The sequence below is a fragment of the Myotis brandtii genome, unplaced genomic scaffold (assembly GCF_000412655.1).
Source record: "Myotis brandtii unplaced genomic scaffold, ASM41265v1 scaffold8, whole genome shotgun sequence".
Lineage (NCBI taxonomy): Eukaryota > Metazoa > Chordata > Mammalia > Chiroptera > Vespertilionidae > Myotis > Myotis brandtii.
The window spans coordinates 5851196-5877582 of record NW_005371219.1 but is presented as its reverse complement, the minus strand read 5'-3'; the positions used below and the strand labels follow the sequence as shown (position 1 = coordinate 5877582).

Sequence of the window (26387 nt, the reverse complement as noted above, 5' to 3'; positions counted from 1 at the left end):
GACAAGCAGAAAGTTAGGCAGGGGCCTAAATGTGAAAGAGGAAGCAGGCCACCAAGGCCTCTGAGCAGAGTAACACAATAGATTTGTATTTCAGAAAGATTACTAAACAGCAGGAAGGATGGACTGGAGTAAGAGGTTGAGGGGCTGAGTAACTGATTTAATATTTAATGTTAACATTTACATTTCACAACACAGAACACAAAAAAAGTCCTGGTTCTTTTTGGAATCTTTGCAAATTCCAAATTAACACAATCAACCATAAATTGGGGAGTGACTATATGCCTTCCAAAAAATATTCTTCAAGTTATAAATTTGTGTTGCATAACTTACAAAACATTGATTTCCCATATAATCTAGGACAATCTCTGTGGAAAGGAAGTACTGTAGTACTACTCCATCTTCTAAGTGTGGCTGCCATTGGTGGACCATGTCCAAAAGAAACAGGAAACTGCTGTCCCACTATGCACCTTGTACAAAAAGGGCTGGTAGCCAGCTTTGAAAAAAATACCTCAGAAATAAAAAAAGAATTTCTAATAATTTGGGGAGATTTAGTAAGTATTATGCATTTTTCAGTTCCTTCCCTCTTTCTTCGTAGTTTTTTTTTTCTTAAGCTTAGGTGTCATTCCCATGCAGTTCAATGTGTAGATGTTAACTGTACAGCTCAATAAGTCCTGACAAATGTCTATATCTGTGTAAACTAAGAGAACATTTTCATCGCCCTAGAAAGATCCGCCAGGGCCCCTTTGCAGTCAATCCCATCCAGGGTGACCACAGTGGTGACTTCGACCACCATAGATTAGTTGTCTGGTCCAGGACTTCCTATAAATGTAATCATATTCTTTGAGTCTACTTATTTTTTATTTATCTATGATAATGTACATTTCAGTAGTTCATTATTGCTGAGTAGTATAGTTTTTATTGCTTTATTCATTATAGTAGTTTTTTATTGCCAAGCAGTATTCCATGGTATAAATATAACACTATTTGGTATGTTTTTAATGGCTCTCTCTTTTGCTAAAATATGCAACTGCCACCCGAGGCCAACAAAAGAGAAAAGGCGTGAGTGTGCAGGTCAGGTGAAGTGGCCGACTGCTCTCCATGAGGCAGGCAGTGACTTTCTACGTGGGCTTCATCTTCTGGACCGTCCCACAGCAACAGGGGCTAAAACCTCAGGCAAACCATGAAAACCAAGAGAGAGACCATCCTTAGTATTATCTTAGTGCTCACGTCTGGCTCACAGGAGCAGCTGAAAGATGGTTCCCAAAAGAGAGATGCCAACTTACGGAGAATTTGGGTACTCAGGATGAATGGTTAGACAAATAATTTAGATAGCTACAATATTCTTTAAAGAATTAAAATGTGTCCACAGGCCCAGGATTCGATATTGTTTTCCCACCTAAATGTCAATGTTTTACTCTTACAAGCAGACTGAGGGAGTTGAGAGAAAGAAAGTGATGCAAACATATGTTAAGAGCTCACCAGTTTTCAGTAGCAGAACTGTACTTATGTCACGAGTGCCAAGTCACTACTCGGCATGACTTTAGTTCTGTTCAACCAAAAAGTGATACCTGGGAGCTTCAGGGAGAGCCAATGAACTCCAGCCAAAAGGGTTTATTGGGCAGCAGAGGCAAAAGGCAAAAGGCAAGGGAAGAAGGGAGTTATCTTGAAAGTCTTATATTCAAAAAAATATTTTCCCCATACTCCATGGAACTGTTTAAAGAAGCAACCCAAATGACACCCAAAACACTTACTCTGCCTTCTCCAGTACAGCTGTCACAATTCACTATGAAAATCATATAAGAACGTGCTCTGAGGACTTGAAACACACTATCTGGGTCAGCTCCTCCCTCTGTCATTGTTACTATTGTTATGCTGCAGGAGCTAGTCATTTTGGCTCCAACATTCCCGTTATCATTGGAAGTGAGGTTGGTTCGAACAATCATGCTGAAGACACATTGCAATCAAAAAGCGCTCAGCTCTGGGTGGAGCCTGGTTTGGTTCCAAGAATCACAAGGATAATGTCCTAAAAAAGCACTGGCAGGCTTCCTTTCCATTTTTCAGAAGAGATACACCTATTTGCTCTCTATTTTGTCCATCTCCCTTTTCGGAAGTAATTGCAAAGTAAATAATAAAAATAACTATCATTTTTGTTGAGCAATAACTATGTGTCAGATACTATGTTTTATGCTCCATCCTCACAAATCGTTGGGGGTAGGCACTACTATTATTTCTATTTGAATGATAAGGAAAATAAAACACAGCCTCGGCTTTTACAGTTATTCATTACAATTCCATGTGTTGCCTTTGGCTAGCTGGGTTGGAGGTGGGGGGTTGAGAGATGTGAAAGATGATGCATGAACAGAAAGTGAAATATCCCCTTCTTTGATCTCCCTCCTCACATATCTTAACATTAAATTTTATAATTAGGTCAAAGTGAGAGATGAACTGTTGAAAGCTACAGCTAAAGTTGAACAATTATTTCTTGGAAGTTTGTTAATGAGAGATACAGGCTTTGGACTATATTCATTCTGGTAGCAGTCACAGTAGAAGACATCTCATAAAGAAAAGCCATGTAGAACATATCCACAGGAAACAGCTGCAGCTGCTAAGGGAACTTTGACATTAAGGAAGTACGGAACTTCATGGAATTCGAGGAAGGCAGGAGTAATATATCACACAGCAACACTTCCATGGCAAGGGTTGGACCACGTTTTCAATAGATACACTCATTTTACTGCAGTTCATGCTTGTTTACCTCTCTCTGGGTTTTCAGGAGATAAGCTTGGCCTATCAAGAGCAAAAGTTAAAAGAAATGTGAACTAGACACAGAGACATTTATAATTTCAAGGGTGAGGGGCCTGTGGTTTGTGCGAACTTGGGCCTGTTCAGCTGTCCAGACCTCACTGTCCAGTATGGTATGTAGCACTAACTACACGAGATGTGAAATATGTAACTGCACTTCAAAGATGTAGATTGAAGAAAAGAATGTGAAATATTTCATTAATCACTTTTAAGATATTGGCTGCAAGTTGAAATGAGAATGTTTGGGATATGTTGTTTTAAATAAAATCTACACTAATAAAAGAGAAACATGCAAATTGGTGTCACTCCGCTGTGCCCACCAGCCAATCAGGATGAGTATGCAAATTAGCCCAACAAAGATGGCGGTTAATTTGCATATACAGGCACGGAGCGAAGACTGAAGGCTCCGCCCGAGCAAAGACTGAAAATGACTGAAGACTGAAGAAGACTGAAGACGACTGAAGACTGAAGAGGCTTGCCTTCTCTGCTGCGGTCAGAACAGAGAAGCCTTCCAGGCTTCGCTTCTCCGCTGCGGCTGGAGCGAAGGCCTGGGTCCCAGGTGCCAGAGGAAAACTGGTGCCGGCAGCCAGGGGAAGGAAGGCCTATTGCACGAATCTCTTCGTGCAACAGGCCTCTAGTATATTATGCAAATTACTTCCATCTGTTTCTTTCTTTCTTTCTTTTTTTTTTTTTAAAAAGTGGCTATTGAGTGAATGTTAAAAAAGTAAAACAACAACTGTGTTGTCTGCAACTATGGTTTGTATTATATGTCTATGGACAGCACTGGCATAGATATTTAATAACTGAAAAGATTAACCCAAGTTGAAGGTTTGAGGCATTTAATCAAAAGTGGTAAACTGTCTTGTGACATATGTTTCCTAAGAGGTGAATACAATGATTTAATAGAAAGCAGCCATGCCTACTGCTCTTCCGCCCTGACCCACTGGTGACCTCAGGTCAGCCACTCACTCCTCCTGCGCTGAGTCTCCATAATGACTGATCCAGATAATCGTGACTATCCTTCTAGCACTAACATTTTGAGTCTGTGGCAAACTCCTAGGGGCTGGTAACTCATGGGTGAAGGTGAACGAAAAATCACCCTGTATTTGCTCAATATTTGTAGCCCCAAATGTTGCCTGCTGATCTCTCACATGTGAGGCACTTTTGATTAATTCTTTCTGGAGAAACGGCTGAAATTTAACAGCAATAATAATCGTGTTTATGATATACAGATTGGGCTCCCTAAAGAAAGGAAGTCCATTTGCTTTGTGCACCCAAATAAGTAGGTTTTATGTTGATAAGATTATACTTCTAACATGAAAACACTTAAGATCTAAAAAACCCAACCAATACTTAATAAAAAGGTTCTAAAATATCCTTGAGGGAGGGGGTGGAAACAGAACCAGTTATTCTTTTAGTTCAGCTTCTACCCTGTTTCTATTTATTTTCAAAGCATCTAATTATCTGCTGGAAGTTATTTTGTATCTCCCAGGCAAACTTTATGATTCTAAAGGTTTTCCTTAAAGGGTAAAAAATGTCAATTGGTAGCTCAATTATAACTAATTGGGTAAAGTTTCAGTATAATAAAAGATAAATAGCATTCATGACCCCATAAATACTTGAAGTAAATGTATGCTCAAAATCTATGGGTGGAAACAAATGTGGAATTAAGAAAGTGTAGTGAATAATGCCTATACTGTAGGATGATAATCTTGCTTATTGTAAGACTTCCAGAAATATTGCATGATCTCCCCTGGAAAGAATCTCATATTTTATATCCCCATTTTTGTAGAATATCCCAGTTATTTCTAATTTTAATCTGACAGCTTGAACTTCTGACCATGTAGTGACAGTGTGTTCAACGGCTACTAAAATACTTGTTCATTTTGAAGCAGTCCTTGCTTTTAGTCTCATGGCTCTGTATTCCTTCGATTGTGACCTTCAGTAACATGACTATGTCACTAATATTGATAAGCCATGCCTGCACTAGAAATAACCCAAGAAATACCTGGTAAGAAAAGAAATGCTAGACATGCAGGCTCTTCCCTTCTCTTGCCTTCTTCTTTCCTCCTTTCTTTCTTTTTTAGCTAATCTATCCATATCATGCCAATAGAATTCAGGTCATTTTTGTTTTTGTACTAATATTGAAGGTAAGTTGGAAATTATGACTGAATTGCCAAAACAAATGGCTTGTGCTTCAGATATTCCATACTTTGGGGAAACTTTATTTTTATTTTATTTATTTTTTTAAAGCAAGAAAGACCCATCTGGAGTGGCTCAGTTGGCTGAGTGTTGTTCTGTGCATTAAAGGGTTGCCAGTTCAATTCCTGGTCAGGGCATATACGAAAGGCAACTGATCTCTCTCTCTCTTTCTCTCTCTCTCTCTCTCTCAGCATGCTCTCAGGTGAGGATTAAAAAATTAAGCAGGAGAGGGCTCCAACATCACAGAACAAGGAAAGGCTAGATTGGCCTCCTTTGCTTTTGAAATTGGTGGTGTAGGAGTTGGTCAACCCATGAATGAGAGCAAGTCTCTATGGGGCTACTGTGCAAGATAGCAATTTGACTTGAAAAAGGAAAAAATGACCCTGCATTTCTTTCCCCTTTCCACTACCTATAGAACCACATTTGAAAAAAACCAAACAAATACTAAGAGAAGCTGATAATAAAGAATAGGTTCTGGCTGGCTTTTCCTGAGCATTTCATACCTTTATTCCTTTGTTCAACCTCATTCCCAATTATTGCACTGTTTTCGGGGCACAGGGATAGGATGTCTGGGAAACATAACACATTAGCACAACTGTTTTCTCTGTGAATTCCTTTCAGCATCTTTACATGGCAACAGGAAGGATGTGGGCTCCCTTTCAGATTCAAATGAGATAAATGAGCCCTCGCTCAGGTAGACAACATCAAGCCTGAGAAAGCCAGAACCACCAATCTCTAGGTGGGGTAACCATTTCATCCTGGGCCTTAATCTCTATTTTTAACATTAGATCCCTAGCCCACCCTTCACTTAAAATAAGTAGAACAACAACAACAACAACAACAAAAAACCCCAAACAAACAAAACCCTGCTCACACAGTACAACCCAAGTGTCCTCTTCTATGAAGAGAATTGTGATTTTTAGATTTGAAGAGCAATGTTTTCAATGTACTTGTGGATGTTTTAAATTGTGTGGGACAGATGTTCTCAAGTGGTAGTGTGTCCTTTCAAATAACTTCTGAAGCTTGAAGACTGTGGTAGGAAAAGCTCATTACACCTTCTCCCCAAATTTATATTCCTAAGCATGTAACGTCAAGAGATAATGCATTTTTCAAGTAGCAAACAATCAAATATGAGACTTTTGTTTTAATGCTTAAAACTGAATGTTTATTACCAATACTTCCACATGAAGCTCAAAGCAAAAGTATGGAATAGAATATGGTGCAGTGTTGGACAAATACCTTATTTGTAACTTTTGAAACTAACACTTGTTAATTCTATTAGTCAAAACTGTGTGATCTTGGTAAATTATCCTCTTTTGAGTGTCAATGCCAGTCAGCCAGCATCTATCCACCTGACTTTCTAGTAGGTGCCTGGCACATGGTGTGCTAATAAGGTGAATAAGCTATTGTTCTAGCACCAGAACAGCTTTAGATACAACAAGTACATAAATAATTCTACATAAGACATCAGTCACTTGGAAGTTACATAGTGCTAACGGGAGCTTAGTGGTGGAAGAAATAACTTCCAAAAGAGGGATCAGTTAGGGCTTCACGAGGGAAAGCACTGAGTTTATTGCTTGGGAGAGGAGCAAGATTTCTAAATCTAGAAATGCATTGGGACATTCCTGTCCTCAGGAACATTCGGGACAAAGATGGGCATCAGGAAGGCCTGGGAGACTTTAGGGAAGAGTGATGAATCCACTAGGTGGCGTAGGGCCTGAGGAATGGGAAGGTGGCTGCTCTGAGCAGGTCTCCAGCGCCAGCCGAGAGAGAGAGAGAGGGAGAGAGAGAGAGAGAGAAAGAGAAAGAGAGGATACTGGACTGAATTTGAAGTGTGGCAGGAGTTCTGAGCAAGTGACTTGATCAGGTAGCTCTACACAGGATGACTCAGCCAAAGGAGCACCTGAAAGAGGGACACACACTAGGAAGCAGTCTAAGCCGGTGTTAATGAATCTTTAGGGAGATGATGGTAAGGGTGGGATAGAGGGATAGACAAGGCTGTTGACTGGTAGACTGGATTGGGGGACATAGTTTATGTCTAATATTCTAGTATTTGCTAGGTTAGCATAAGTGAGGGAAATTGTTAAACTGAATGCCCACAAAACAGGTATAAAAATAGCTTTGGGTGAAATTCAGTCCTATTTTTGTATTTGTAATCTCAACATTAATTGGTTTTATGAAAAAATAAATAAATCTTATGTAAAAAGTGTCAAAGTGCTAGATGAGGGGAGAAAAACCAAATCTGGGTAATCCTACTACAGTGTTTCAGCATTTGCTCTGATGGTTCATATAGAGTGGTCGCAGAGGAGAGAGTTAGCCCACCTTCTATTGTGATAGGGATCAAAAAAATGTGGCTCTCTATGAACTTCAGCAAGCATCACCCAAAAAGGCCTCTCACAACCCTTTGGGAATAAGATAGGAAAATGTGGGCTGGATACTAAGGCAATGGAGTGAATAATATTATTTACATGGGGCTGATCAGTGAGACCAAGTCCACCTAGAAGGTGACCTCTAGGGACATAAAACAGGGCTTTGAGCTCTTCAACAACATTGCCAACATCTTAGCTAAAGTTATGGAAAACTTGCTTGCTAAAATGTTCAGATTCAACAAGTTTTTGGAAGGATAGGAAATATTGTAGGTGATAATCTCAAGACAAAATATCTTGATAGACTAGAGTAATGGGCCAGAAATGAGATGATAAAATTAGTGAAGGGAAATGTAAAGACCTGAACAAAAACCTGTTGCATAAGAACAGGATGGGGGACATGTGGTTTAGCAGCAGCACGTGTGAAAAAGATTGGGGGTGGGGGAGGCAGGTTGGCTGAAAGTAATTTCAATTTGAGTCAGTTGTTTAACCTGGCTGCTTAAAAGCCAGTGTGACTTAATGTGGTATTTACTGAAATATAGCAGTCGGTCTGGCCTTTGTTAAGTTGGGGCTTAGCAAGTCTGAACTTTTGAGTTTTTAAGTAGCAATGATAATATAATTTTAGGCACCAAGAGACAGAGACCAGTTCAAAGGGCTGTCCCTCTATTTCTTACTAAATACAATGCTAAGCAATATTAAGCTATTACCTGTATTGTCTGTCTGAAGGTAGGACTCTTCAAATGTCTGAACAGTTCTGGATCCCAAGCTGGGGTTTGCTTTCTTGGTGGTTAGAGAGGATTATGAGGATAAGGGGTGAAGTGCCTTTGACTTACAGTCAACTCCCTGCAAGCACAGTACTACCTTCCCTCAGTGATAACACTGGACTCTGACACTCTCAAAACTAACGCTTTATGTCAGCAAATGAAGGGCAAGCTTCACCCTACCCCTATTAGAAATACAGAAAGCAAAACAGCATAATTTCTAAGCAAAATTGAATTAAAAAAAAAAAACAACCCAGGAAATTTGTTGCTATGTGTTGTTCTTCCTCATGCAGTGTGCCATTGATCTTCAGGCAAAGGATCACATGGATCTGGGTGCACATGATTATGAACAGCAGGCAAGAGTCATGGTCTCTTATTCTTAACTAGTGGCTCAGTGCATGACATTCATGCACTTGGGGAGGGAGGAATCCCCCAGCCTGGCCTGTGCTCTGTCACAGTGCGGGAGCCCTGTGACCCATTGCTTCAAAGAGGTAGGCCTTGCCCACCCATCGGGGGCTCCTCAATGGATTGCCCCAAAGAGGTAGGCCGGAGCTGGGGGAGACCTGCAGACCCCGGGATGGGCTGCGGCCTGCGGATCCCCGGGGGCGGGGCCACAGCCGAGGCCTTCCTCTGCACACACCTGCCTAACCCCTGGCGCAGGCGCATGGAGACGAAGGCCTTCGCCACCCTGCCCCCCTCCCCACTGTTGCAAGGCCCCGCCCACCCACGCCTGCTGCGCAGGCAGCCTGCTGATTGGTCATTACTGTGACGACATCCCAACCAATTTGCATATTACCCTATTATTAGATAGATTGCTTCCCTTGAGAGAGAGAAATTGTTACATGACGGAGTAAGTGAATTTTAGCCTCAGTATTGGATATTTTCCTGAGGTGCTTGATTAGTAATTATCCTATAAAATATTCCTTAAAACATTTACACCCCCCCCCACCACCACCACCACACACACATACTGGTGTGTGTGTGCAATTTGAAAGCCATTACATAAAATCTAGAACTTGTTCAGAAAACAGTAATCAGGATGTTAAGAAGACCTGGAATTATGGGGGTGGGCGGGAAACTAATACAAAACCTGAAATTGTTTATCCTAGAGAAGACGACATTTTCAGCAGTCTTTTAAAAAAACCTGTTGGGTATTATATGGAAGGATATTTTCTGATTTGTTATAATAATGAGAATTTCCAAAAGATGATAGAAACTATCTTGACACTACTGATGTTCATGCAGAACTTAGATATAACAAATACTGGTTGAACTAGACAAACTTTAAGGCTCCTTCAAGCACATCAGCTCTAAGATTTTATGATATTTTTTTTCTTCTTCCATGAAATAGCCCATAGTGTTGAAGCCAGAAAGGTTGTCAGAAGATGTTAGCCTTGGGGCTAGGGTTCTGAGAAACTGGATTCCTGGTTGCATAAAAGCTGAAGGAAGGAATTCACATTTTGCCAGTAAACAGTTCTTCAATAGTCTTCCTGGGAAGTGGATTTCACCAGGTATAAAGCAAATCATTAGCATTATTAGGACAAAGTGACACAGTGAGAGGATTAATAAGTATATAAAAGTTTTGAACAACACAAGAGGTTTAATCGAATGGGTATACTCAGAACTCTATTTCCCCAGCCCCTATTAGAAAGTATGTATTTTAAAAAGTCATGGAATGTTTTTTAAAAACTGATCACATATAAGGCCATGAACCAAGTATCAATAAATTTTGTGATACTGGTATCACACAAACAACATTCTCTGACAACAATAGATTTTTTAAAGGTAGACTCCCAAAAAAGATTACTAAAAAACTAATTTGGAAATTTAAAAGCACACTGCTAATAACTAATGAATCAAAGAAGAAATAATTATGATAATTATAATATTCTTAGAACAGAGTGATGATAAAAAATGTTCCATAGGAGAATTTGTCAGATGCTGCTAAAGTTGTAATTGAGTCTTACCCTAGAAAGAAAAAGAAAATGAATGAGTATCCAATTTAAGAAGTGAGAAAGTGAACAAAAGTAAATCCAATGAAATTAGAAGAAAGTAATAAAGGGAAATGTGGACGAAAGGGGCCACATGCTGACCTGACAAGCTCAGGAGAGGCCTGCATGGCATTCTTGCAAACTCGGAGACCTAAAGTAACCACAAAGGATGGTCTGAAATTAAACTTTAACTAAAAGCAGTTATGGTGGGCAGTTATGTCCTAGGCCAGTATCTTCACTGACAAGGTCAACCTTTACCTTAACTGAGCTTGTCTGTCTTTTTGCATCTATGATAACATACCCTTGAAATGTCTGGATAATTTGTGACATCCCTTTATCTGGAGCCCCTAGGGCACAACCAGGTGTGCTGGGTCCCAGGACAGATACCACAAATTCTTTCATCATCATGTTAATTGTTCCTGCACCCACCTAAGTATGTGTCCATCATTTTACTTTTTATCCTATCCCAGCGGTTTCCCCACTTCGCTTAATCCCACCTCCTTAATCTATCACCAATGAATTTCATGTAACCCACCAATGTTCCTCCTTTGATTGGAATGTATAAATACGGATGTAACCCCGCCATTCTCCGGAGCACTATCTCAATTCGTTGAGGTTCTGCTTCCCGGCATATGTCGACAGTTTGGCTCAAATAAACTCACAAAAATTCTTTACAGGTTTCAATGGTTTTTTTACGTTAACAGAAATAATTCATAAAATCATAAAACAAACATTCACTAGAGAAGATTATCAAAGGAAAAAGTATTTCAAAAGGTCAATAAAGTAGATAAGTCATCGAAACTGATCAAGTAAAACACAAAGAAGGTACTAATAATGATACTGGGAATGAGAGTGAGAACATAACTACATTTTCAGCAGAGATTTAAAAATAGGAGCATACTATGAACTATTGTATGACATGCTTGAAAATTTTAATGAAATGAAGAACTCATAGAAAAATACCACTTATTAATGAAACAAGATGAGAGAGAAACCTGAATATTTTTTATAACCATTAAAGAAAACAAAACCAATAACATCTGGTTCAGATGGTTTCAGAGTAAAAAGAGGCAAGTGTCAGAGATAAAAAAAAATGGGAAAGAACTAGTATAACCTTAGCACCAAAATCAGACAAGGACAGTAGGGGAAAAAATGGAAATTATAGTCCAATCTCAGATATAAATACAAACATAAAAATCCTAAAAAAAAAAAATCAGCAAACTGAATCCAACAGTTCATAAAATAGTTCATGGCTAATTTGGATTTTTACCCATATTGCAAAGAATGGCTTAACTTTAGAAAACTGATGATAGTAATTACCTCACTCTCAGATTAAAAGAAAAAGAACCCTATGATATTATTAATAGGCACAGAAAAAGCATTAAATAAAATTCAACACTTACCTGTGATTTTAAAAAATAGGAACTTGTAGCACACTAGGATCAGAAGGGGGACTTTTTTAACCAATGAAAAGTATTTATTAAAACCCAATATAGGCATTATACTCAGTGGTGAAATGTTAGTAGCCTTCCCTTTAAATTGGGAACAAGCTAAGAGGGTGTGCTCTCCCTACTTTCTTTTACCACTGTACTGCAGGTCCTAGCCAGAGTGGTAGGACAAGAAAAATAAATACATAAAAAATTGAAAAAGAAGAACTAAAACATAATTATTTATACACATGATTGGTTAAACAGAAAACCTAAGAAAAATACAGGTAAATTATTAGAATTGGAGGCTTTACCAAACTGCCAAGTATTAGTTCAATATGAAAAACTGTGTTTCTATGTATCAGCAACAGTTAGACAAATTAAAAAAAAAATAGATCACTGTACTTATTTTTCTTGACCTTCATCTCTTCTTCTTCAACACATATCGAACTCAGATAATCATAGGATAAAAATTACTAGGAAAAACAAGTAATCTAATGATATTACAAAACTCTGACAGGCAAGGAAAATAATTTCTTGGAAAACTTAGAGGATTCTATAGTTCTATTCTATGTTTCCCTCAAAAAATTTTTCACTGAAAAACACACACACACACTGAGATGCTGTAGATGGGGTTATCTTGAACTGTGGTGAATCACCCATTTTACTGGAAATGAAACACAAGCAAGACGTTCCAGACCTTTGCAAACCAAACTCGGCTTCTTCTACTCAGCTTTTAATAAAGTCAGCAGGAACCAGCCCTCCAAATGCATCTCATACCCGGAAGGATTCGGGCGTCTTACAGGGAGACATTGTCAAGAGGTAGATAAGAGAAAGAGGGTTAAGAATGTTCCTGAATGTTTGCTTCTTCATCTACATGAAGGTAATACTGAAGGCTACTTATATTTTGTGGTTGTTGAAATTTCACTACAATCAAGCACAATATAACATTTACCAGATCCAACTAAGACCCCTAAATTATTATTCTATATTTGAATACATCCATCAGCATGGCACTTGGTCTTCCTGTTTTTAATAGTCTTAGGGAAGCATACTATGGCACCTACAATTCTTCACCACTCAGGTTTGATTAATTATCATTTTCAATGAAGTAATAATACAAATGAGATAAAACTTCATGGAGAACTTTCTATATTCACTTGGATCTGACTGGGCAATTCACTCAATAAAAACAAGATGATCTGAAAATACTGTATTATAATGTTGTTTTAAAAAACGTTTAAAACCTAACTCACTGGAAACAACAAAAATAGGAGACTGGTTTCCTATTTGACTGATTAAATAAATTATGGTACATTCCTATAGCGAAATAGGATGTAGTGCTAAGATCATATTGTAAAATAAACTTAGTGATACCAAAAACATTCATGTTATACTGTCAAGTTAAAACAAAAAGATATAAAACATTAAGTACAATTTGAAATAATTTTTAAATCTTCCAAATTCACATCAGAAAAGGACTTTAAGCAATACACTAATGTGTGATAATCTCTGAATGATGGAGTAACTGGTGACTTTTGTTTCGTCCTTGGTGCTTTTCTGCACTTCTAAGTAGTCTACACTGGGGGTGTGCATTGATGCAGATACTATTTTAAAGAGTTCATCACGATGAAAATATCTAGAGTTCATATAGCACAAATTTCTGGAGCTCTCCGAAACACTAAGTACAGTTTCATAGCAGCCAAAACAATCAATGAAAACAGTGTCCTACTGACAGTCCTGCTGGAGGCTATTCTATTCTATTCTTACTCCTGTTCGGCCACTGCAGCGGTAATATTTGGCCTTCGGTACATCAGTGCCCCAGGAGACACCGAAAAGGTTCAGTGCCCATCCCAAGGAGACCTTTACTTCCCCGAGCTTAATCTCATACCGCCAGCAAAGGAACAATGCCCCCCCCCCAGCTCAGAATCTGAGGTAGCAGGAAATTAAGGAGAATTCTGTGCATAAACAAAAGAGTCCGTTTGCCACCTTCATAAAGCCGCTTCTCTGCTTAGCAACTTTCTCCAGCTCTCCAGCCTGGCTTCCAGGAATTCACCCAGGGCCCCCAGACCGCTTCCATCAGTTTCCACGGCCCCAACACGAACGTCATCCAGGATGGAATATACCTCCCCACAAATGTCCACACAATTCCCACATCTCATCCATGTGCCAGGCCCCAAGCCAGTCTTACCTGCCAGAAGCCTTCCTCTCAGTTCCTTAGGCTCACATTGCACTCTCTGTCTCTCAATTCTTTGGCTTATCCCCTGGGGTTGATCATGTGAGGGTGAGGCTTTCACATTATTTCAGTGTTTCCTGGGCATGGCAGGGTTTCCTAAGAGTTGGGCCAAGTTCTGTATCTCTTTGATTCTGCCCATTACCCTCTCTTAGCTCCTAGTACAGGGCTGCAATGTAGTAGGTACTCAAATCCAGGAGACAGACTTTTTAAGGAGGGGTGAGCTTGCTGGCACCTTTCCCAACAACAGCTTTACGAGTAATCTATCCCTTTCAGTCCGTCTGCTCCCTTCCCTCCCTCTTTCTGCTTATCCCACCCTTAGAGAGAATGACATTTTCCTTGCTCACTCTTCTCAGCCTATATCCATATGGTTTCCTTCCATATCTTCAGCTCTCATTTAGCTGCACTAATGAATGGCCAATCATCAACATGGACAATCCACGAGGGTGCCCAGGCCTCTTGCTTTCTGGCTCCCAGGCACCCAGACACCCGAAGGGGGCTGTACTCCTTGGGCCTGTTCCCATCGAGGACTGTGCACCTTTCAGTTTCTCCCTAGTTCTTCCCCTTGCTTTTCAGGACTTTGGTGGTTAACATTATCCATTCATTTATTCACCCACTCATTCAACTCCTAGTCCTAGAGCACCTTCTGTGTGCTCAGCACTGTAACTTAAACTCACAGTTGGAGAACTAGTGTCCCCAACTAGACTGGAAGCTCCCTGTGGCAAAGGTTGTCTGCTACAATTATTTAAATGTCACCAGAGAATCTAGTAGTGTGCTCATACAGTGTTTGGAAAATTTGAAACTGACTGACGGTTTCATATTTGGTTCTTCATCTACATGAAGAACCTAATCTAGCTGACCACTGGGTAAGCAGCTAAAAAATCATTCTTGTTCCTTTCTCCTTTCTCGGTACTGATGAGAAAGGAGAAAGGAACAAAGCAAAAGGCTACAGTTTTTATTCTAGTTCTCTCCCCTGTGTGGTTTGACCAGAAATGATATAGGGACAAGGAAAAACTCAGACTCCAGCAGAGGGAGTACAACCTTCATTTTTTTTCGGGGGGGGGGGGGGGGGGGGAGCCTCTGGCCAGACCACATGAGACAGTTATGTATGTAAAAGTACTCTTAACGTTGCAGAATATTTTACAAATATGAGTGGCATCATCATCATCATCACGACGTAGCCATACAGTGGTGTGAAAACTTTCATTCCAAACAATAATCAACCAAGTCACCCTATCCTGCACACTCCTGCAACCAGCAGCAACATACACCCTGAAAGGAAAGCTGACAGCCTGACAAAACCCAAATGGAAAATAAAATGAGCAAGAACAGCTACACCCAAAGAAAGCAAAACCACACTGCTTGGAGGAAGAAATCCTCTAATTGCCTCCACACTCCAGCTCGCTTCCATCTGCTTACATTTAAGGAAGCCCAACTACTGGGCTCCTGGCAGCTGCGGAGAAGAAAGGAAATGCTCCCCAAGTGCTTGGATGGCTGCAGCAGACAAGGACGGAAGGTCCACAAACAAAGCTCAACTGCAAATCGAGCAACAGACTTAATGTTTGCTATGCCAAACTGAGCAAACACTCTCCCCTGGTTCTGAGACCACATGCAATGATACCGGAATTCATTCTTGGAGAAGGCGGCAGCAGCAGGCGTGGGCAGGAATGCTGCAGTGGTCTACTCCTCTGTCGCAGCAGCCTAGGAGCCTCCCCGAGGCAGGAGTCACAGGGCCCAGGCTGCAATTAGGCTTCCTGTGGGGAAGTGACCGGGAGCACAAGCACCCACACTCCTTAGTGTGGTGGAACTCAGTCTCCCTCGGGGCCCGCCCCTGGCAAACTCCCAGGTGGCAATCTTTGTTTTTAGAAATGCCAACCTTTTGATTCTGGCCTCATTATGATCATTTCTCCCAGACCCTCCTTACCTTAAGCTCACCAATCCCTCAGTCTCCAGTCGGCTCCCAGCCCTCACCCTTTCCGGCTGCCCCATGCTTAGGACCTTCCTGAGGAAGCACCCTGAGGAGCAATTAGACAGTATAATTTTTTTAAATCACAGCTTCTTGGATAACAGGCAGTCCCAAAACAAAACTGTGGTGCACAGATGCCAAGAGACAAGACGTGTTCACACCACCAGCTATAGGCAGGGATATGAGCCCTCATCTCACACCTACAACGTATCACACATATGACAGAAAAGGGAACCACTTGCTATGGGCCCCAGACTATGCTGGGAGACTTCACATATTTTATTGAATTCAAACCTTACAATGAACGTATGAGCTGGCCTTATAGAAATTCAGCAACTGTTCCCAAGTGTCACAGCCAGTAATGGTGAAGTTGGGATTCACGTCCAGGTCTAGGTACAAAGCCTGCTCTTCTAGCCTGTTCTGCCTGACACTTCAGGGTGAAGGAAGCTGATGGAGTAGTTAACTGAAGAGATAGATACCTCTTAAGGGCTTTAAACTCTGCTCAGAGTATAGTGAAAGAAGAACAGCATAATGGTATAAACACCAGTGAGTCACAGGGGCCCCAAGATTCAATCGGAGTTTTGGAAATTAGTGTGAATGATTATTATTGGAAACTTCATTTTCTGGTATGATCTTAGTTTTGCAGTTTGTGAGGACCCTGGAAGATTCTGGAGAGGCAGCTTTCATATGCCTTAGCAGCCCTCTCCTCCACAGCAAGCTAATGCTTTTCCTGGGCCAGAAGCATGTGGCCTCAAGCACTGAAGGGCAGGATGGATAATAGCAATGACAGCCAAGCTTGGGCTGCTGGACATTCAGGGCTCTGACAGGAGTGGGAGAGGGGCCCACCCAGGTTCTCCTTGTACCATCAGCAACAAAATGCCCCGAGGAATCCCCTGGACAGTGCATCTTTGCCTCCAACCAGCAACCCCAGCACAGCAGACTGCTCAGCTGTTCCTGACCGGGCCAGCTCACCATCAAAGCAGGGTCTGCATTACATCGTGGAGTAGTGTGGAAGGCTCTATGTGTATGATGTAGTGTTTAAAAAATTGATTATGCCCTTCCACACACAGGAGCAGCTTCAACATGTAGGCTGCATGCATGCAAAATGTTCTGTTGGGTAAATGATGGGATCCCACCTAAGATGCCGGAACTGGAAAAGAGAATTGTCCACTATTACGCCTGGTTCTGGTCTTTCACGGAGGGCAACAGTGAGGCTTCCTGAGCTGTTCACAGTGGAGGGGCCACCCTGGGAGAAGCTTTGCTTTTGCAGCTGGCTTTCTGAGTTCTCTAAGACCTCACTGGTTAATGTTAATTGGGTACATCAAGCAATTTCTATCCCTGGCTTGCTATTTTTAAGATTAAAATTCAACCAAGGCTCCAATCTGTCTCTTTGGAGCAGGTACCAACAGGATAGGTATCTGAAAATAGCTTGTGTGTCTTGTCCTCCACTTGATGGTTAAGACAAAATTTGCTCCTCCCCAACATTTTATGGTGAAAATTTCAAACATAAACTTTTAATAATTTTACACCGAACATCCATGTACTACCACTTAACTTCTAACATTGATTAACATTATACCATATTTGCTTTTATCACATAGCTATCCATTTATCCATACTGTAAAAAGTTTTAACTACACATTTTTTTATGGTCCTTATTTTTCCAAAGTGCAGCTTCGGGGGAAAGCATGCCTTTCAAACAACTCTGGGTGTGAATCCCTGCTTGAGTGCTTCTGAGCTGGGAGACTTCAGGCAGGTGTGTAATGTCTTGGAGCTTCAGCTTCCTAAGTCATAAAATGTGGGTAACAATGCACAGGGGTGCTGTGAGGAATAAATACAGTAAGGTGTGTGTGTGGGGGTGGGGGGTGGGCACCTGTAGGAACAGGTAACCAATTCTTAGTTCACAAACTAGCTCTCTTTCTGATCTATGAAACACATCTGAATTAGTAAAAAAAAAAAAATAGTGACAATAATACAGATACAGATGAAAGGAGAATGGCAGAATGTCGATAATTGTGGGGCTGAGGGAGGGATCCATGGGGTCCATTATGCTATAATGTTTACTTTCTATAAATTTTAAATTCCATAATAAAACAACAAAATGTTAAAAAATATGAATGGTCACTGGATTTTGTCAAGAAAAAAAAAAAAGGAACACTGTATTTGAAAAATGCAATATGTGTCCTCTGAGGAAGTAATAAGAAGCGATGACACTGGGGTTAACAGTACAGGGCTGGGGAGGCCCTGGGTGCTCTCAGTCTTGGGGGTGGGGTGAAGGGGAGGAGGAAGGACAGGGCTTGGGTGCTCAGTAAATGCTCCCCAGGTGGCAGGTTCACTGTGGGTGAGAACCTTTGTACTGGCAGAAAAGTGAGATACCACGCTTTCCGTCATATTAATTGTGAGAAAGATTGTGGGACGTTATGGTTATTACTTGTTGACTGAAAACTTCAGCTTTAGGAAAAGTGAAAATCGATCATGAGAGACCCAAGCTAATTGGATTTGACCTGGGCCCAACTCAACTTCTCTGCACCTGAGGTTGTTAACCTGTAGACCGGGAAGGCAGGACTAGATTCCTTCATGGCAGAGTAAGAGCAGAGGGCTCTACCTGCACCCTTCTCCATCACTCCAAACTCGAGAATAATTCTGCTAAAAACAATTGGATTAACACACCAGGTTTTATCCTCAGCCAGCACTGCAACAACTGAGGCTCATCCTGAGAAGCACTGCTATTTATCTGTCAGTTCTGCTTCAGTTCCTCTCCTGGGAACACGCTTAGGGACTCTTTGGTGACTCATTATCACAGTTAAATATACACAAAGAACAAGGAGTGCAGGATGGATAAAACAGACAGATTTCATCCCCGTCTTAAGGATCTAGAGAACAATTTCAAAAAGAAAAATTCTACAGATGATATTCAGAGGGAAATGTATTTGTTTTCTTTCAAAGCTACAGATGAACTATCTGCTATTGTGTTGTTAACCTTCTAATGAATAAATGCCAGGTTTTATAATAATATGCCAGTTAAGTAATACTTCCATGAAACCTAACTTTCCTTTTCTTCAAAATTCAAACACCCCTGAAATCAAATCTCAAGAATATTAATTTTTATTTAAAAGAGAAAGTTAAGCACAAACAGACAAGCCATGAATTCCACCTCTAAACAAAGCCTCGGCTGACTCAAGGGGGCCTCCGCCAGCAGCAGTGTGGATGCTGAGAACTGGTGACTTGACTGATGAGTGTCAGAATATATATAGAGTAGTTGCCAATATTAAAAAGTTGGAATGGTTAATATACAGATCAAGATTTCTGATAGTGCTGGGCCCACACTGCCTGAGAGCCAGTAACATTTGCCCCTTTTAAGTAAGTGTGGCTTGTGTTTCTCCAGCTGCACACCCCCTCCTGTGGGGCACGGCTACAGTGTTTTGGCCAGGTTCAAGCCTCGGACTAATGAAAGGACAAGGTCCTCTCATTGCCATGTGCAAGTCCCAGCTGGAAGGGCAGGGCCCTCCCAGCACAATTATAGCCAATAGCTATAGTTGTAAGCTTGAACCTATGGTCCAAACACGTAGCCCCACGTGCCTTGTGATAGAGTTCAGGTGCATGTAGTTAAGTGAGGTTGAAACTCACGAGAATGCTGTAAACTACTTGATCACACCCCTACTTTGCCTCGTGGCATCTGCTATAAAATAAAGTCATGGCTTGTGGGCGCTGTCCTTGTCTCCTCATCAGGGAGGCAGCGTCCCACCAAGACCAAGCTATTATTCTCTTGTCTGTTTTTCCTTAATCCTTTCACCCCCCCACTCGGGATCACCCTTGGCTGTGCCGGTGTGGCACACCCTCCTATCTGACTTTCCTTGTTATGGACCTACCAAATCAGGTAGGCATTTGTCTAAGGCAGTGGTTCTCAACCTTGGCTGCACATTAGAATCACCTGGGAATCTTTTTAAAATCCTGATTTCTGGGCCTCATCCTCCGGAAATTCTGTTTCTTTGTTATGAATGTTGTGGCCCCACCCCATAACAAAGAAACAGAATTTCCGGAGGATGAGGCCCAGAAATCAGGATTTTAAAAAGATTCCCAGGTGATTCTAATGTGCAGCCAAGGTTAAGAACCACTGGTCTAAGGTAAGAACTAGGGCTGTGACACAGCCAGGGTTGGGGATCAGAGGGTACATGGAAGAGTAGAGAAGCCCTGGCTCTAAGCCTGGCAGATCTCTAGTGATCTTAGTTCTACTGGAGCTGTGTGACCTTGGGCAAGTCCATTCACTAGTCTGAACTGCTGTGTGGGAAGAAAGTGAAAAGAGTTCTATAGGTAAGGGTCCTATGTGGTACCTGGCATGTAGTAATGCTCTGCTAGAGTTAACACCTTCTTATCCACAGGCAAGAAAGAAAAATGTTTGGCACAATCTATCATCACAAAAAAATCTAGCTGACCACTGGGTAAGCAGCTGAAAAATCATTCTTGTAAACTTAGGAAGGCCTAGATCATTCACTATAAGTAGTTGGAGAAGAGAAAACAAAGGGTAAAAAATATCAGACACGATCCCAAAGTAATGATGATCCAGGCAATGATTATCCACTGATATTCAAAGCACTGCAAAGTGGGGGGAGGGAGGGGAATGGACAGGATGTTCACAAAGGAACCACACACCAGCCCAAAGATGCCTGACTGACTCAAAGTGTATCCTGAACATTGGTGAGCTCCGGTTACCATCTTACCCAAGAGATCAGATGGTAGGACAAGTTGACATCCTCCACCTCTGGATGTGATACAACATCAAGCATGCGATGCCACCAATGAAGTATTCTTGCCAAAGGCTGTTAACCTGCATCTAACAACAAGCTTCTAGATCTAACAATTTTCAGGCAGTGAGGCATAAGTTAACCCCGTAAAGAAACAGACAATCCCAGAGTGCAGGACGTTCTACACCACAACCAGCAAGTCTGAAGAAGGACTTGATAGTAGAATATGTTATGAAATCATTACTAAATTTCTTAGGTATGATCATAGTATTGTTATGTAAAAGAATGTCCCTATTCTTGGCAGATACATGATGAAATATGTAGAGTTAAAATGTCAAGATGTGTGTAATTTTCAAATGGTGCAGCAAAAGTTTACCTAATGTAATATATATACACACACACACACACACATATTTGGAAGAGGTAATAAAAAAGCAAGTGGCATATTTAGAACATATAGGTGTTGATTTTATCATTCTCCTAACCAGCAGGTTTGAAAATTTTCAAAATAAAAAGTTGAGAGAGAACCTGGAAGAGAGAGAAGGAAAAAAGAAAAAGAAAAAACAGGAAAGAAAAAAAAAAGCCAGATCAGATAATATCACACTTCCCTTTTTTATAATCACCTCACCATTCATATTCAGGTCAGCTTCACTGTGTGCCTTTTCATTCAGTACGGTTTTATTTTTGCCACTTTAATAAATTTCATGTGTGCTCATTCAAACTGATGTAGCCAGCCATCTTGGTTTCTTTGCTGTCTGACATCAAAACCAAACTTTAAACAAAGCTCCAACAGCAGGCTCTGCAGAAGTGGACCAGGTAGGTAGGTATGAAGCCAAAGATATCATCTCAAAACCTCCTGAAATTGACACCTAGTTCCCTATCTAGATGTTTTTTAAGCTGGTAAGACTGGATCAAAGGCTGTGGGTGGGCATTCTCTGGGGCTTTGATCTTTTCCCAGGATGGCACTGGCTCTCTCTACCTGCACTGGGTGTTGATAGAGGAATGACAGGTACACGATGGTCAGAGAGAACAGGGAGTTTTAGAGGCTCTTTCCACATGGAGTGTGCTGAGCCTGAGTTCTGGTGCAGAGAGCAGCTCGGCATAAGCTGCAGAACAGCCATTCTGAGTTCAATTGTAATGCCTGCGAGCTCCGGACAATGGACAATGTGGGAATCACTACAGTAGGTCCTCAGGTTACTTCGGAGATCCTTTCCGATTTTCGCTGTAAGTCGGAACCCACCTACATAAGCACCTACGTCACTCACATGGAGCACATACACAGCAGAAATGTAAAAAAAAAATTAAAAGAAAGATAACAATTCCTGACCTTTACTTGTGGTAAATAAATAATAAAAAACATAAAGCACATATGTACATACGTCAAAATGACGGAACTTTTTTTTTTTTTAATAAACAAATGGGAGATGGCGATGTAACCACGAAACGACATCAAGTCCAATGTAACCCTGGCCAGTGTGGCTTGGTTGGTTGGAGCATTGTCCTGTACACCTAAAGGTTGCAGTTTCAATCCCGGTCAGGGCACATATCCAGGTTGTGGTTCCATCCCAGAGAGCAGTGTTTCTCAGTGGGGGCACAGTGGTCACCGGGCCCTATGCTGGGGACAACTCTTCGCTGTGCAGGACTGACACAGCACTGCAGCGTTAACCATCTCTGTCCCACTTCCAAGCTCACCACATGCCAACCCTGCCTCCAGTCTTTGAAAGAACAAACACCCCGCACTCTCAAACGCCCCCTGCCTTAGACATAGGCTAAATTCTCTGAGCCTCAGATTTTATCTGGGGAGGATACCTGTTCCACCACCCGAGTGGTGGTTAGGGAGGAGCAAATGTGCCACATCTCCTATACAAGTGATATCATAATACGCATTGACGGGGGCAGCCTGCCAGTCAGAGGCAGAGCTGAGGGGCAGGACCAACCGCCTGGCTCCCAAGTGGGTTCTATTGCACAGTGTTAGCTGTCCAACAGCTACTCATTCTGAAAATGTTTCACCTCTGTAAGTGGGAAATTTTGGTTTATAAGTGTTGCTACAGATGAAAACCACACCACAGTGGGAAAGAATTTAGTATGAAAGCTGATGGCAGACAAGTGGGCCATGGGAACTGACAAGCAGGATGGCAGTCTCCAAGTAGCTTCCAAGAACTCTGGTTTAGGATGGCGCCAAAACTAACCTGGAATGAGCACCAAATTACTTCAAGGATCAAGAGAATCAAGTGACAGAACACCATCCCAGAACAACAGAGCAGGGAACAGCAAGCACAGCCTGACTTACAAAATGACGACTGCTCAGTAATTTACAGTCTTCAGCAACGCTCCTGGAAAGGACTCTAGGAGGCTGGGCAGGGCTGCTGCACACAACCTCGCATAGAACTGGAACTGTAGGCCTTGGAGCTGCTCTCTGGGTGATTCGGTTGCAGAGGGGCGGCAGATCGCCTCGGGAGAACTCTGATGCTTCTCCAGAGATTCTCAACTCTCCCTCACGGAGCATTTTGGCTCTCATTGTGTTGCCTTCATGCCTTACAATTTATGTAAAAATGCTCCTGTGCCCTTAGAACCGATTTGGTTTCTGGGTTACAAAACTGCTTGTTCTTGTTCTTTTTTATGTAGTTGTGTTTTTTATTTTTGTAACACAAAAGAGAGAGAAAGGAGGCAAAGGACTGGGGCCCAACCAGGCCCCACAACAGCTTCTGAGGCACATGTCTGTGCGGTTTTGTTTTGTAAAGACAATTTCAGGTCTGTTTCAGGAAAACTCCCTGGACTGTCAATCTCAGTGCAAAGACCTTAAAATGAAAACTTCCCATCTGTTTGCCACACAGGGATCCAACAAGAGATACAAAACAAACCTATTTGGAAAATGCCCCCGATAACACAAGGGGGAAGGCTCTACAGATGCATTCACACACAGAACCTTCCAGGAATCAAGTTGGCTGCGACTTCACAAAATCAAAACCACCAAATAATATTTTCATAATAATAATAATAATAATAATAATAATAAAAAGACTTAACATAAAGAGGTCCACAAAATGCACAGGTGAGGTCTCCCCAACACCTGCCTCTTTTTTTCTGTTCTGAACAGACTCATGGACTGGAGCAGACACGCAGTCTCTTGGGGGAAGGCTCAAGTCTCTGGGGGAACAGGGCCAGGCTCACTGCCTGCCTGCCAGCCGGGTTTCTTTCTGGCTGACCTCTGCCAGTGTCTGAGATTCCGCCCCTAATACGGTCAGCAAGCACAGCCTGACTTACAAAATGACGACTGCTCGGTAGTTTACAGTCTTCAGCAACACTCCTGGAAAGGACTCTAGGAGGCTGGGCAGGGCTGTTGCACAACCTCTCATAGAACTGGAACTGTAGGCCTTGGAGCCATGCCACGGCCTTTCTGCTGCTTCTGCTGCTGCAGGCCACCACGGCCACGACCCTTGGCACCACCTCTTCTTTGACCATGTCAATGATCTCATTGGGGATGCACAGGTACTTAATGGTGCTGCCGCGGATGTAGCACTGGAGCATCCGCCAGAACTTGTCCTGTCCCGAGATGTGCAGATTACCTTGTGCAGGTTGATGTTCATCCAGTTCTCACAGCTTACCAGGTGCCCACTGTACGTTCGCTCTCTGGGTGATTCGGTTGCAGAGGGGCGGCAGATCGCCTTGGGAGAACTCGGATGCTTCTCCAGAGATTCTCAACTCTCCCTCACGGAGCATTTTGGCTCTCATTGTGTTGCCTTCATGCCTTACAATTTATGTAAAAATGCTCCTGTGCCCTTAGAACCGATTTGGTTTCTGGGTTACAAAACTGCTTGTTCTTGTTCTTTTTTATGTAGTTGTGTTTTTTATTTTTGTAACACAAAAGAGAGAGAAAGGAGGCAAAGGACTGGGGCCCAACCAGGCCCCACAACAGCTTCTGAGGCACATGTCTGTGCGGTTTTGTTTTGTAAAGACAATTTCAGGTCTGTTTCAGGGTCTTCAGCAGTGACAACGGGAGCATGGTGGCGGCAGGGACCTGGCCTGCCGGTCACTTCCACCACGGCCTCCTCCGTTCATGCGCCCTGCTTGTTCTTATTCTTTTTTTTTTCCTCCAATTTATATTTTATTTATTTTTCTATTTTTTTTTATTGTCTAAAGTTTTACATGCCTCCTTTTTCCCCGGTTGACCTCCCCCACCCCCCCGCCCAAAATGAAAACTTCCCATCTGTTTGCCACCCAGGGGTCCAACAAGAGATATAAAACAAACCTGTTTATAAAATGCCCCCCTTAACACAAGGCTCTACAGATGCATTAACACACAGAACCTTCCAGGAATCAAGTTGGCTGAGATTTCACAAAATCAAAAACACCAAAAAACATTTCCAACTGTAAAAATGCTGGCTTTAAAGAAAAAGGACTTAATTTTGCTAAGCGAAAGAAGCCAGTCGGAGAAAGATACATATCACATGATCTCACTCATATGTGGGATATAATGATCAACATAATTTGATGAACAAGAATAGATCCAGAGACAAATGTTCTTATTCTTTATCTCTGTTCCTCTCCACTCCCTTCCCCGTCCCACCCCCCAACACATTGCACACATGAGACGCTAACTTTGTTTTGCTGATCTAATTTCTCCTTTATCATTCACTTTTAAATAAGGACTAGGAAATGCTGACTGGGCAGAAAGTCTGACCCTCTTTAAGGCCAAGGCCTCAGGAATTAACAGGGAAATGAGGGAGGCCACCGGAGGCTGAGCAGGGAAAGGGTACAAGTCTTAAAGAGCAGAAGTGAAGGCAGACAACCACTCTATGTTATCAGAACTCCTGAAAGAGCATGGAAATGACCCACACATTATCCACACATTATTAGAAAGGGGGTTCTGAGGAACAAGGAGCTGTAAATGTGTGATTTTCCTTTAGATTCATTAAAATATTTAGCGCCAAAGTGGTATTTTTATAGTCTCACTTGACTCTGCTTACTATTCAGCTTTGGTAGTTTCTCCAGATTCTATTCATTGTAAAAACAGCAGACTGATAACGTTTAGTCCCTAAATCTCTGGGGTAGGCCATCTGAAATGAGATCTTTTATCCTTCTCTTCTCCCACTTTACAGAATGCATTTTCATAGCATTCTTCCAAGAAGCAAGATTATCAGAAAAAGAAAAATGAAGGGGAGTAAAGTCTAAAGAATCTCATACCAAAGCTTTTGGTAGGAAAACATTTATGTCCGCAAGCACACACCACACCCTTTCTGGGAAGTTATTACTGGTCTTGAAGCTGGGTTAGTGGATCCCAAAATATACCACACAAACAGCACAGTTACCCTCCCAAAATAGGCCCTACAATTAAAGTCTTTTCAAGTGGATTGTCCTATATCACAACCTGACATATGTTGCTTTAATCTCCCTGCTTCAGCAAATGTAGCCATACTGGGTACAGAGGCTCTAAAAACTACTTGCATTTAAGCCAGACTGTGGTATCACCAGGAAAAGGATGCAAATATACAGCCCTGTGTACCAAAATACCAATCTCAATCATCTGTAATGAGATCTCCCTCCGCCCTAAGCACATTTTTATCTCACCAGAATCGCTACCCCTGATTCAGAAGAAAGGACTACCCCAGACAAAATGCCGTTTCATCTCAGAGGTCATCTAAAGACAAACATATCTGAAGAAGCTGGGGTTGAAATTTAAAATATAAGACAATCTCTTTTGTGTGAATGCTGGGATCATGTTCTGTGAGCCTCACTTTTAGCTTTAGTTGCCAGTCTTCAGTATAAGTCTTCAGGCACCCATCTGTCTGAATTCCTTACACCATTTTGTGCTTGAAGTCAGAGTTAATGTAAGAGATAGCTTCTTAGGAGCCCTTTCAGACCTATTATTCTTTAAATAAATGTTTTAATGTTATATA

General features: G+C 41.7%; 1 protein-coding gene across 6 annotated transcripts in view; it reads right to left on the bottom strand.

Annotated features, from left to right (window-relative positions):
* FYN (FYN proto-oncogene, Src family tyrosine kinase) overlaps positions 1-26387 on the bottom strand; it is a 176206-nt gene that overhangs the window by 80177 nt on the left and 69642 nt on the right. The window contains exon 1 of one of the 6 annotated variants that reach the window (XM_005883735.2): positions 15707-15725. The exons of 4 other annotated variants lie outside the window; for them this stretch is intronic. The gene's annotated coding sequence lies outside the window, so the exon portion shown is untranslated. Of the gene's footprint in view, positions 1-13740; positions 13760-15706; positions 15726-26387 lie in introns of those variants that run through there. One more of the 6 variants, XM_005883736.2, reaches the window with a different exon arrangement.